The sequence below is a fragment of the Scyliorhinus torazame genome, chromosome 5 (genome assembly GCF_047496885.1).
Source record: "Scyliorhinus torazame isolate Kashiwa2021f chromosome 5, sScyTor2.1, whole genome shotgun sequence".
NCBI classification, from domain to species: domain Eukaryota; kingdom Metazoa; phylum Chordata; class Chondrichthyes; order Carcharhiniformes; family Scyliorhinidae; genus Scyliorhinus; species Scyliorhinus torazame.
In genome coordinates this window covers 170,105,719-170,116,485 of record NC_092711.1, presented here as the reverse complement: position 1 = coordinate 170,116,485, position 10,767 = coordinate 170,105,719, and the positions used below count along the sequence as shown (strand labels likewise).

Here is a 10,767-nt window from a genome sequence, read left to right as displayed (position 1 = left end):
AAATTGACAAAGGAATGTGTTTTTTCAGTCTGGACTAATGGACTGTGGTCTGACTGGGAAAGTATTTGTGGAATGAATGTACTTTGCAGCTGTCAGAGATCATTTGTTTTCCAGCTTAGGGAGACGAGGTCATTGCTGGGTGCAACCAAGGAAGTCAGAAAGACATTTTAAAAATCTTTAAAGATCAGTTTTTGGAGAAAGGTTTGGAGAGAGGAGTTGAATTCTGGGTCCACAATTCCCACAGTAAGACAGATTGAGAGCTGTATCTTTCTTTTCCTGTTGTTTAATGGGGGATTGAGTAGTAGTGCTTAAATGGGTAATTGTAAGCTGTTGTTTTTGGGTGTGAAGTTAAAACGTTTAATATTGTAGCCACAATAAAGTTTTCTTTTAAACATAACCAAACCCTATTTCTTCATGCAATCACTCCTGGAACGAATCATTCTTTCCGCAGCCTTACAAATAAACTGAAATATTGGGGTCCTGTATCCCAGCCACTGTTGGGGTCTGGTCTGGGATCGGAACAGTGACCGATGTAACAATTGGTTGGAGGTCCATTTCCCATTCAGTCCTCCAGCACGGTAGCATTGTGGATAGCACAATTGCTTCACAGCTCCAGGGTCCCATGTTCGATTCCCGGCTTGGGTCACTGTCTGTGCGGAGTCTGCCCATCCTCCCTGTGTGTGCGTGGGTTTCCTCCGGGTGCTCCGGTTTCCTCCCACAGTCCAAAAATGTGCAGGTTAGGTGGATTGGCCATGATAAATTGCTCTTAGTGTCCAAAATTGCCCTTAGTGTGGACCTTGGGTAGGGTGCTCGTTCCAAGAGCCGGTGCAGACTCGATGGGCCGAATGGCCTCCTTCTACACTGTAAATTCTATGATGTATGCCACTCTATTAGTGCAACACCCATGGAAGTTTACCAACTGGGATGCAGGCCCCATTATTCTCAGCTAATTTCAGCCCTCAGCTCCGTCGCCTGGCTGTCATTGATATGAGCAGTAGAGAGACAGAAAGGTGCAGAGGAGCAAGTGGGAAAAACTTGTGGCTCGAAATCAACACTTCAACATTTGGCAGTTAAATCGATGTTATTTAATTATTAGATTGAGGCAAAGGTTAAAGTATAACTTTTCCTTTCTAACTAGTGTCTGCCTTGGCTCAGTGGGCAACTCTCTCACCTCTGGATCAGAAGGTTAAATCCCAGTTAGGGTCCTGTGGACAAAAACCAGTTCCAACATTCCTCGTCCCAGCACTGAGGGAGTGCTGCACTGTCAGAACAGCCTTCTTTCAAATAAGATGTTAAACTGAGGCCCTGTCTGCCCCTCTCAGGAGGATGTAAAAGTTCCCACAGCCACTATTTTGAAGAAGAACAGGGGAGTTATCCCCGGTGTCCAGGTCAATATTTATCCCTCAGTCAACATCACTAAAAACAGATCATCTGCTCATTATCACATTGCTGAGTGTGGGATCTTGCTGTGTGTAAATTGGCTGCTGCGTTTCCTCCATTACAACAGTGACTACACTTGAAAAGTACTTCATTGGCTGTAAAGCACTTTGGGACATCCTGTGGCTGTGAAAGGTGCTATAGAAATGCAAGTTTTTAAATTGAAGATTAATGTTATCTGATCTTGTTATCTGGAACTTAATTGATTTCAGCTACCCACAAATTACCACTTAATAAATTCACTTTGGTTCGGATAAGACTTCAACCAATTAAGGCAAATTCAGAATCCTCTGGATAGTAAATTTTAAAAGTTTATTAAATGAAAAAGGTTTACTAAACAACTTTAAGACATTGACTTTTACAACTTTATGCGGGTGATCAGTCTGTAGAAGTGTAACCCTCTCTGGCTCCTTCTGTGACAGTAATTCTTGTGGAATTCCGCCTCGGGAGTCTGGCTCCTTCTTTGACAGTAATTTCCTTGGAACTCGGCCTCGGGAATCTTCAGTACTTGGCCTGCAAGGAAGACCTTCGGAACCTCTACTTTTATCCCCAAAGTGACCATTACCTCACGTCAGAGTTGGGCCTGTTGTAACATGATAATTGCTCAATTTGGTTACTAGATTAATTGAATTGGATCCCCAATTACTTATACTGCCTACTCTCATTATCTTAGACAGGAATACAATCGAACTGTTTCATACTATCCCTTTATCTGATTCTATACAATCCCTTATTCATACAGTTTCAAATGTTGAGGCTAATCTGAGCTTGAAGGTCTCTCTTGCCAGTACATTTATCTTCATTTCGTATTTTTTTAAATACACATCAATTAAGATTGTACATTTTTACAGCAAATGTAAAAAGACTTTTAGTCTTTCACTATAACTACTGATTCATGATGGATTCCTTAGCTGCAATTTGATTAAGCCTCACTAGGTATTACTGCTACTGCTGGTAGCTCATTAATACAGTAATCTAATTCATACATTTGGTTAATATAAGATACACTGGTTTAAAAAGACAGGTTGTGGAAAGCAATATCTTTCTTTTTTACTAATTTTGATCAGGTGGAATAATACGCTTATTCTTGAGCCAGACTTGGGTATAACATGGTAGCCCGCTGCTTATCAAAATACTTTCTTTGTATAAACAATTTATGCTAGCTCTGCAGTTTAGAAACATTTGGGTTGTACAATCTTAATGTATAAAAGAACAATTCAGCCATTACAATTTTATCGATTACATTGTTTCACGAATTCTAATCAACTGATTTGTGACTGGCTTCCAACATGAAATCCATATGTGATGAACAAAGAAATGTTGCATAATCGGTGCAAGACGCTGGATGTTAGAGTTTAAAATGGCTTCCTTGACCTTGTTACTTAAAGCCATAAATATGGTGGAAAAGTGATGGAATTATAAAATTAAATGGATTTCCCAGTCCTACCTACAGTTTTGTACATTACAACAATGACTACACTTAGCACTACACTCATTAAGCTTCACCCAATGTCTGTGTATTTACATTGTGTATTTATTGTATGTCCTCTGTTTTTCATGTATGCAACAATCTGCCTGGACTGTATGCAGAACAATACTTTTCACTGTACCTCAGTACAAGTAACAATATATCTAAATGTAAAATCTAAATCTTTTGGAGCCGCTGTGATACTATCGAAAATGATCTTTTTCTTTAGATTTTCCACAAACTTGGTCCCCTCATCAAAATGATTGACAAAGATTGAGCTTTAATTTTGAGCAATATTTTGATTCTTTCTGAAATTCTCAATGAAAATCCAAACACACTAGATCCTGAATAATTTGTTTTTAAAACACAGGCAAGTTGTTGTGATCAGGAGTGCGTTACCTGAAAAGGGTGCAAGAAACATATTCAACTCTTTATTTCAAAAGAAAATTGGACTATCTGGCATTAGCACGTTCGGCCAAATGGTCTCCCTCTGCGACCTGAGCCTCTTGTGCAGTTAACGGGAGTGGTTATAGTGGTAAAGGGACCCGAGTATAGATGGACCCAGGCGGCCTGTCAATAAGTCACCGAAGGCGAACATGCAGGTGCAGCAAGTTATTAGGAAGGTTAATGGCATATTGGCCTTTATCACAAGAGGATTTGAGTATAGGAGTAGTGAAGACTTGCTTCAATAGTATAGAACGTTGGTTAGACCACAGCTGGAGTACTGTGTGCAGTTTTACTCCCCCTACCTTAGGGAAGATATTATTGCCATAGAGGGACTGTAACGAAGATTCATTAGACTTGTTCTGAGCAAGATCGGACTGTCCTATGAAGAGAGATTGGGGAACCTGGGCCTCTTTTCTCCAGAATTTTGAAGAATGAGAGAGGATTTCATTGAAACTTACAAAATCCATAAAGGAATAGACAGGGTGGGTGCAGGTCTGATTTTTCCCCTGGTTGGAGAGTCTGGAACCAGGGGACACAATTTCAAAATAGGGGAAAGCCACTTAGGACCAGTCTCGGAGAGAATTTCTTTACTCAGGTGGTTGTGAATCTTTGGAATTCTCTACCCCAGAGGGCTGTGGGAGATCAGTCATTGAGTGTGTTTGAAGCAGAGACTGACAGATTTCTAAATCCCAATAACACAAAGGGATATGGGGATAGTGTGGGGGAAAAGGCATTGAAGTGAATGATCAGCCATGATCATATTGAATGTTGGAGCAGGCTCGATGGGCTGAATGGCTAACTTCTGTTCCTATTTTCCAATGTTCCAAAGGTAGGTAGGAAAGTAAATTGTGAAGAGGACATCAGGAGACTACAAAGGGATATAGATAGGTTAAGTGAGTGGGAAAAGATCTACCAAATGGAGTATAGTGTGGGAAAATGTGAAATTGTCCATTTTGGCAGGAAGAATAAAAAAGCTTATTATCTAAATGGTGAGAGATTGCAGAGATCTGAGACTCAGAGGGATCTGGGTGTCCAAGAGCATGAATCACAAAAGGCGAGTATACAGGTACAGCAAGTAATTAGGGAAGCTGAAAAGTAGGGAGGTTAACCTTCAGTTATACAGGCCATTGCTGAGACCACATCTGGAGCACTGTGTACAGTATTGCTCTCATTTAAGGAATGATGTCAATGTGTTGGAAGCAGTTCAGAGAAGGTTTACTGGACTCATACCTGGAATTGGAGGCTGGTCTTATGAGGAATGATTGGACAGGCTGGGCTTGTGTCCGATGGAGTTTAGGTGACTTGATTGAACTGTATAAGATCCTGAGGGGCCTTGACAGGGTGGATGTGGAAAGAACCTAGAAACTGGAGTCACTTTAAAAGTAATAACTTGTCCATTTAAGGCAGAGGAGAACTTTTTTCTCTCAGAGGATTGGGAGTCTTTGGAACTCTTTTCCTCAAAGGGCAGTGAAAACAGAGTCATAGAATCACAGAATTTACAGTGCAGAAGGAGGCAATTTGGCCCTTTGAGTTTGCACCGGCCCTTAGGAAAGAGCACCTGACTCCATCCTATCCCTGTAACCCAGCAACCCCACCTAACCTTTTTGGACGCTGAGGGCAATTTATCATGGCCAATCCACCTGACCTGCACATCTTTGGACTGTGGGAGGAAACCGGGGCACCCGGAGGAAACCCACGCAGACGCAGGGAGAACTTGCAGACTCCGCACAGACAGTGACCCAAGCCGGGAATTGAACCTTGGACCCTGGAGCTGTGAAGCAACGGTGCTAACCACTGTGCCATCGTGCTGCCCAATCTTTGAATATTTTGAGAGCAGAGTTGGATAGATGAATAAACAAGGGGTGAAAGGTTATCGGGGGCGGTTCAGTGGGAATGTGGAGTTGAGGTTACAATCAGATCAGCCGGGAACTTATTGAATGGTGGAGCAGGCTCGAGGGGCCGAGTGGCCTATTCCTGCTCCTAATTTGTATGTTATCACATCCTTTATAATAGATTGTAGCATTTTCCCTCCTACTGATGTCAGGCTCATGGGTCTGTGGTTCCCCGTTTTCTCTCTCCCTCCTCAAATAGTGGGGTTACATTTACCTCCTTCCAATCAGCAGGAACCATTCCAGAATCTATAGAATTTTGAAAGATGATCACCAATGTATCCACTATCCCTACAGCCGCCTCTTTCAACACTCTGGGATGTAGAGCAGCAGCTTTTGGGAATTTATTAACTTTCAATCCCATTAATTTCTCCAATACTACTTTCTCACTAATACTAATCTCTTTCAGTTCCTCGTGCTCACTCATCCCTTGGTTCTCCAGTGTTTTGGGGATGATTTCTGTACCTTCTTCTGTGAAGACAGACACACATTGCTTAGTTTCTCTGACATTTCCTTATTCCCCATTATAAACTCTCCTGTCTCTGTCTGGACTGGACCCACATTTGTCTTTGCTAATCTTTTCCTTTTCACATTCCTAGAGGAACTTTTCCAGTCGCTTTTTAGGTTTGCTCTCATACCCTATTTTCTCTCTCTTTAATAATAATATTAATAATCTTTATTGTCACAAGTAGGCTTACACTGAAATGAAGTTACCGTGAAAAGCCCCTCGTTGCCACATTCTAGCGCCTGTTCGGGTACACAGAGGGAGAGTTCAGAATATCCAAATTACCTAACAGCACGTCTTTTGGGACTTTATAAGTTTCTTGGTCCTTTGCTGAATTATAAATCAAGTACCCAATCCTCAGACTTACTACTATTTTGGCCACTTTCCATGGATCTAATGGAATCTTTAACTTTTCTTTGTTAGTCACGGTTGTATCACTTTTCCTGTTGGATTTTTGTTCTCAAAATGAATCTATATGTTACGTATACAGGTGAAATGAAAGTCGCCAAAGTCCCAGCGCTCCATAGTCTGCTCCCCCTTTGACAGAGGAGAGAGCTGACTGGTGGTGATTCAACCTGAGGGTCACCGCACGTCACCTGAGGGGCAATGTTGAGAAGGCTGGGCCTTCATGGATAAGCACAGCTGGTGCGGGAGTTGAAGCGGCACTGTTCATGTTGCTCTGCGTCAGAAGCATGCCACCCATCCAACTGAGCTAACTAATCCCCATGTAAATATGTAATTATTTCTTAAAGATTAGCTATTGCCTGTCTCCCATCAGTTTCCCAATCTATCACAGGTAACTTGCCTCTCATACCTTGACAGTTTCTTTCTGTGAAAGAACACCCACGTAACTTGAACAAAGGAACCATGTAACCATGAGGATCCATCTCCATGGCAACATAGCATGTTTTGGGGGATTGAAAAGAAAATTGACAACTAAATATCATCAAAAATCCAAACACCTTTTCACTCAGTGATCATTGTGCAATTTGAAGCCAGGTATTCGCAACAAGGCTCAATGAGCATCAGCCCTTTGACCACCGACAAGTCCAGCAGAAAGAAACCCTCCACCCATCCTCATTGACCAACAGTCAGAATGAACAAAATGCCATCCGCAATGTAACTAAGAGCAGAAACAATAACATCAAAATAGAACCACTGAAATTAATTATGAACTTGGTGTCTCATCATGTGCGATGAATCATGGAATTCCTTCCCACATTGACAGCATGTGAACGATCTTTACCCAATGTGAACTCGCTGGTGTGTCTGCAGGTTGGAGAATTGAGTAAATCCTTTCCCACACTGAGAGCAGGTGAACGGCCTCTCCCCAGTGTGAATTCGCTCGTGTGTCTGCAGGTTGGATAATTGAGTGAATCCCTTCCCACATTGAGAGCAGTTGAACGGCCTCTCCCCAGTGTGAACCCGCTGGTGTGACTGCAAGGTGGATGAATCACTGAATCCCTTCCCACATTGAGGGCAGGAGAATGGCCACTCCCCGGTGTGAATACGCTGGTGTCTCAATAGATGGGATGAATCAATAAATCCCGTCCCACACTGGGAGCAGGTGAATGGCTTCTCCCCAGTGTGAACTCGCCGGTGTGTTTGCAGGGTGGATATTTGAGTAAATCCTTTCCGACACTGAGAGCAGGAGAATGGCCTCTCCCCAGTGTGAATTCGTTGGTGTGTCAATAGGTGGGATGAATCACTGAATCCCTTCCCACATTGAGAGCAGGTGAATGGCCTCTCCCCGGTGTGAATTCGCCCATGTACCTGCAGGTGGGATAACTGAGAGAATCCCTTCCCACACTGAGAGCAGGTAAAAGGCCTCTCCCCAGTGTGAATACGCTGATGTTTCTGCAGAGTGCATGAATGTCTAAATCCCTTTCCACACTCAGGACAGGTGAACGGCTTCTCCCCAGTGTGAACTCGCTGGTGTTTCTGCAGGGTGGATGAAAAACTGAATCCCTTCCCACATTGAGAGCAGGTGAAAGGCTTCTCCCCAGTGTGAACTCGCTGGTGTGTATGCAGACTGGATAGCTCAGTGAATCCCTTCGCACACTGAGAGCAGGTGAATGGCCGCTCCCCAGTGTGACTGCGTCAATGAGTTTCCAGTTCTGATGGAAATCTGTATCCCTTCCCACAGTCACCACATGTCCATGGTTTCTCCATGTTTTGGGTCCCCTTGTTTCTCTCCGTGTCGGATAATCAGTTGAAGCCTCATCCACACACATAAGACGTGTACGGTCTTTTCCGCTGTGAATGGTGCAATGTTTTTTCAGGCTGTCTCACTGGTTCAACCTCTTTCTACAGTCAGTGCTCTGGAACATTCTCACTCACATATGTGTCTCTGCATTTTCAGTGTCTTGATGCAGACAGAACAAACATTTCTCCTTCCAGAGTCAAATGCAGATAATGTTCATCTCCCAAGGAATCGAGTGACTCTGACAGATCTCAACGTGACGTTTGAGATTACTGCCTGTAATTCCTCCTCTTCTAATATCCTGTAAAATGTTTGAAGACGCAATATAACAAATGTAATTTATTACAAAACCAGCAATAATCATAGAATTTACAGTGCAGAAGGAAACCATTTGGCCCATCGACTCTGCACCGCCCTTGGAAAGAGCACCCTACTTAAGCCCACACCTCCACCCCGTGAACCAACCTAACCTTAATGGACATCAAGGGCAATTTAGCATGGCCAATCCACCTAACTTGTGCATCTTTGGACTGTGGGAGGAAACCAGAGCACAAGGAGGAAACCCATGGAGACACGGGGAGAACATGCAGACTCCACACAGTGACCTAAGCCGGTAATCGAAGCTGGGACCTCAGAGCGGTGAAGAAACCGTGCTAACCACTGTACTACCAATGTATCTAATCCGTGCCATGTAACAACACCAGACATATCTCAAGACTGATATTAATTTACTGCCCCCTTAAATGTCAGCCATCGCCTGGGAAAAGCAGGTCTTTAATTGTGAACATTAGGAAAGAGACCATCCTTTTAGTCAGACAAATAAATGTGTCAAGCTGAGGGAGCAAAGGATGTCAATGTCTTTGAGAGAGAGAGAGAGAGAGACCTGGGCCAAGCTTTGCAGAGTCTGCACCCTCCCTGGATTCACTTCCTTTCCCTTCAGTTGCTGCAAGTGACCAATTGAAGGTGAGAATGAGAAAAGAAAGTGTTTTACTCACAGATGTTGGAGACAGGAGGAAGTTTTACCTCCAACTTCCGCTTTGTATGACGTCAGTGGAAACCTGCTTGAATCAGCCAATAGGAATTACCCTGTTCGGCGGTGACGTCTCCGGGTTCCGGCGCGCGGACACGGGAACGCCGCCCCCTCCCCCACAGCTCCTCGAAACAAGGTTTCCAGGCAACCAGCTGACAGCTCCGGCCAGCGCGAAAAGCCACTCGGCGATCTCTCCCTCCCCTGTGGTCCGGGACTGCGCATGTCCAAGGGAGAGTGGAAGTTGCGTAATTACGGGGGCGAGGCTACCCCTGACTTTCCTTCTGAGCTGTTCACCAATGGGAAGACTTGTACAGCTGAAGGACTCTGGTCCTACAGCCAATCAGAGCGCGGGCTTTGTGAGGACGAACATTGAGCTTCACACAGACTGAAACCTCCTCCTGTCTCCAACATCTGTGAGTAAAACACTTTCTTTTCTCCCCCTTTCAGTTGTTTCAGTCTGGTGTTGTTATCTGATATAGATTAGATATATTATTGATGGTTCAGTAGTAAAGTATATTTATTATTATTTCTGGTTGTGTAATATTGTCCTGCAGCTATGTTATATATTTCCAGTCATCTCTTCCCTCAGAGGGTTGTTAGTCTCTGGATTTCTCTTCCACAGGGACCAGTGAAGGCCGGGAGGGGCATTGAATATTTTCACAGATAAATTGGACAGATTGTTTTAAAACATTTTTTTTAACAATAAACACAACGGAATAACAAAAACTGGTGGAAATTGGGTACAGAGCAGAATAAGAGATATTGTCAACATAAATACAAGGTATTGCAGAATTATTTCAGAACATGATACTTGAGGGGCCTAGGCTCGCCAGATAAAATGCCAGAGCAATTGAACAGTTAACATGTTAACATAGTGGACGCGAATCTACGAAGACGAACAAATTCCCCTAGCCAGCACGTTTAGCTGCGAGTTTCCCGCCACATGCAGTGCAGAGAAGCACATGGCTATTGAACACGCCTCACGTTGTATAAGGAACATGAACAAGCAATGCGCGGCCAAGGCTGCACAGTGGGGAGTTCCGCTGGTCAGAACTCCCCGCTGTCATGAGAGATCGGGAGGCCATTTTTAAATGCTGTCTCGATCTCCGAGGCCTCCAGAATGAACCCTGACCTCCCCTCTGCTCGACACCAGCCCGAACAGAGTATGGGAGGACCGCCGGCCCCACCCGCACCATCCTCAAGACTCATTCTGGGCACCACTTGCCCGATCGCACGCATGTAAAAAATGCCAGCCTGGCACCTGAAAGTGCCAACCTGCTGGCAGTGCGACCTGGACACCTTGGTAGTGCCAGGCAGGCACCCAAATGGCACCAGCAAGGTGCCAGGATGGCACTGCCAGGGTGCCTAGATGGCACCAGAAGTGCCAGGGCGCCACCCTGCCCAAAGAGCATGCAGTTTGTGACCTACAATCCCCTGGGAGACCCCTACAAATGCTGTTCCGTCTGTCTCTTTTTATAGGGTCCAGTGCTGAACGGTGCCCTCTCAAGGTCTCTGAGGCGAAGGGATTGAATCCCAAAGCCTCAGGTACCTCGGGAATCTGCACATTAGGGTGAGACTGATGGCCTCGCCCTAATATGCAGTTTTGCCAAAAAGTGATCCCGCCCATAATGACGGGATTTACATCACAACTTCTCGCGAGATCGCGTTGAATCTTGCAAGGCGTGGCAAGCCGAGTAGATCCCGGGACAAGGTCTCCTGGCTTTCATTAGCCACACAGCACTGCGGTGAGCTGCTTTGCCGGTGCAGGTTGGCCATTGGATCGCACCC

The 10,767-nt window shown here is 44.5% G+C and overlaps 1 protein-coding gene and 1 pseudogene across 1 annotated transcript in view; one reads left to right on the top strand and one right to left on the bottom strand.

Moving 5' to 3' along the window:
- LOC140420588 (uncharacterized) overlaps window positions 1-10,767 on the top strand; it is a 282,147-nt gene that overhangs the window by 36,453 nt on the left and 234,927 nt on the right. The gene's annotated exons all lie outside the window — the stretch shown is intronic.
- On the bottom strand, window positions 1,731-9,235 carry LOC140420599 (uncharacterized; annotated as a pseudogene).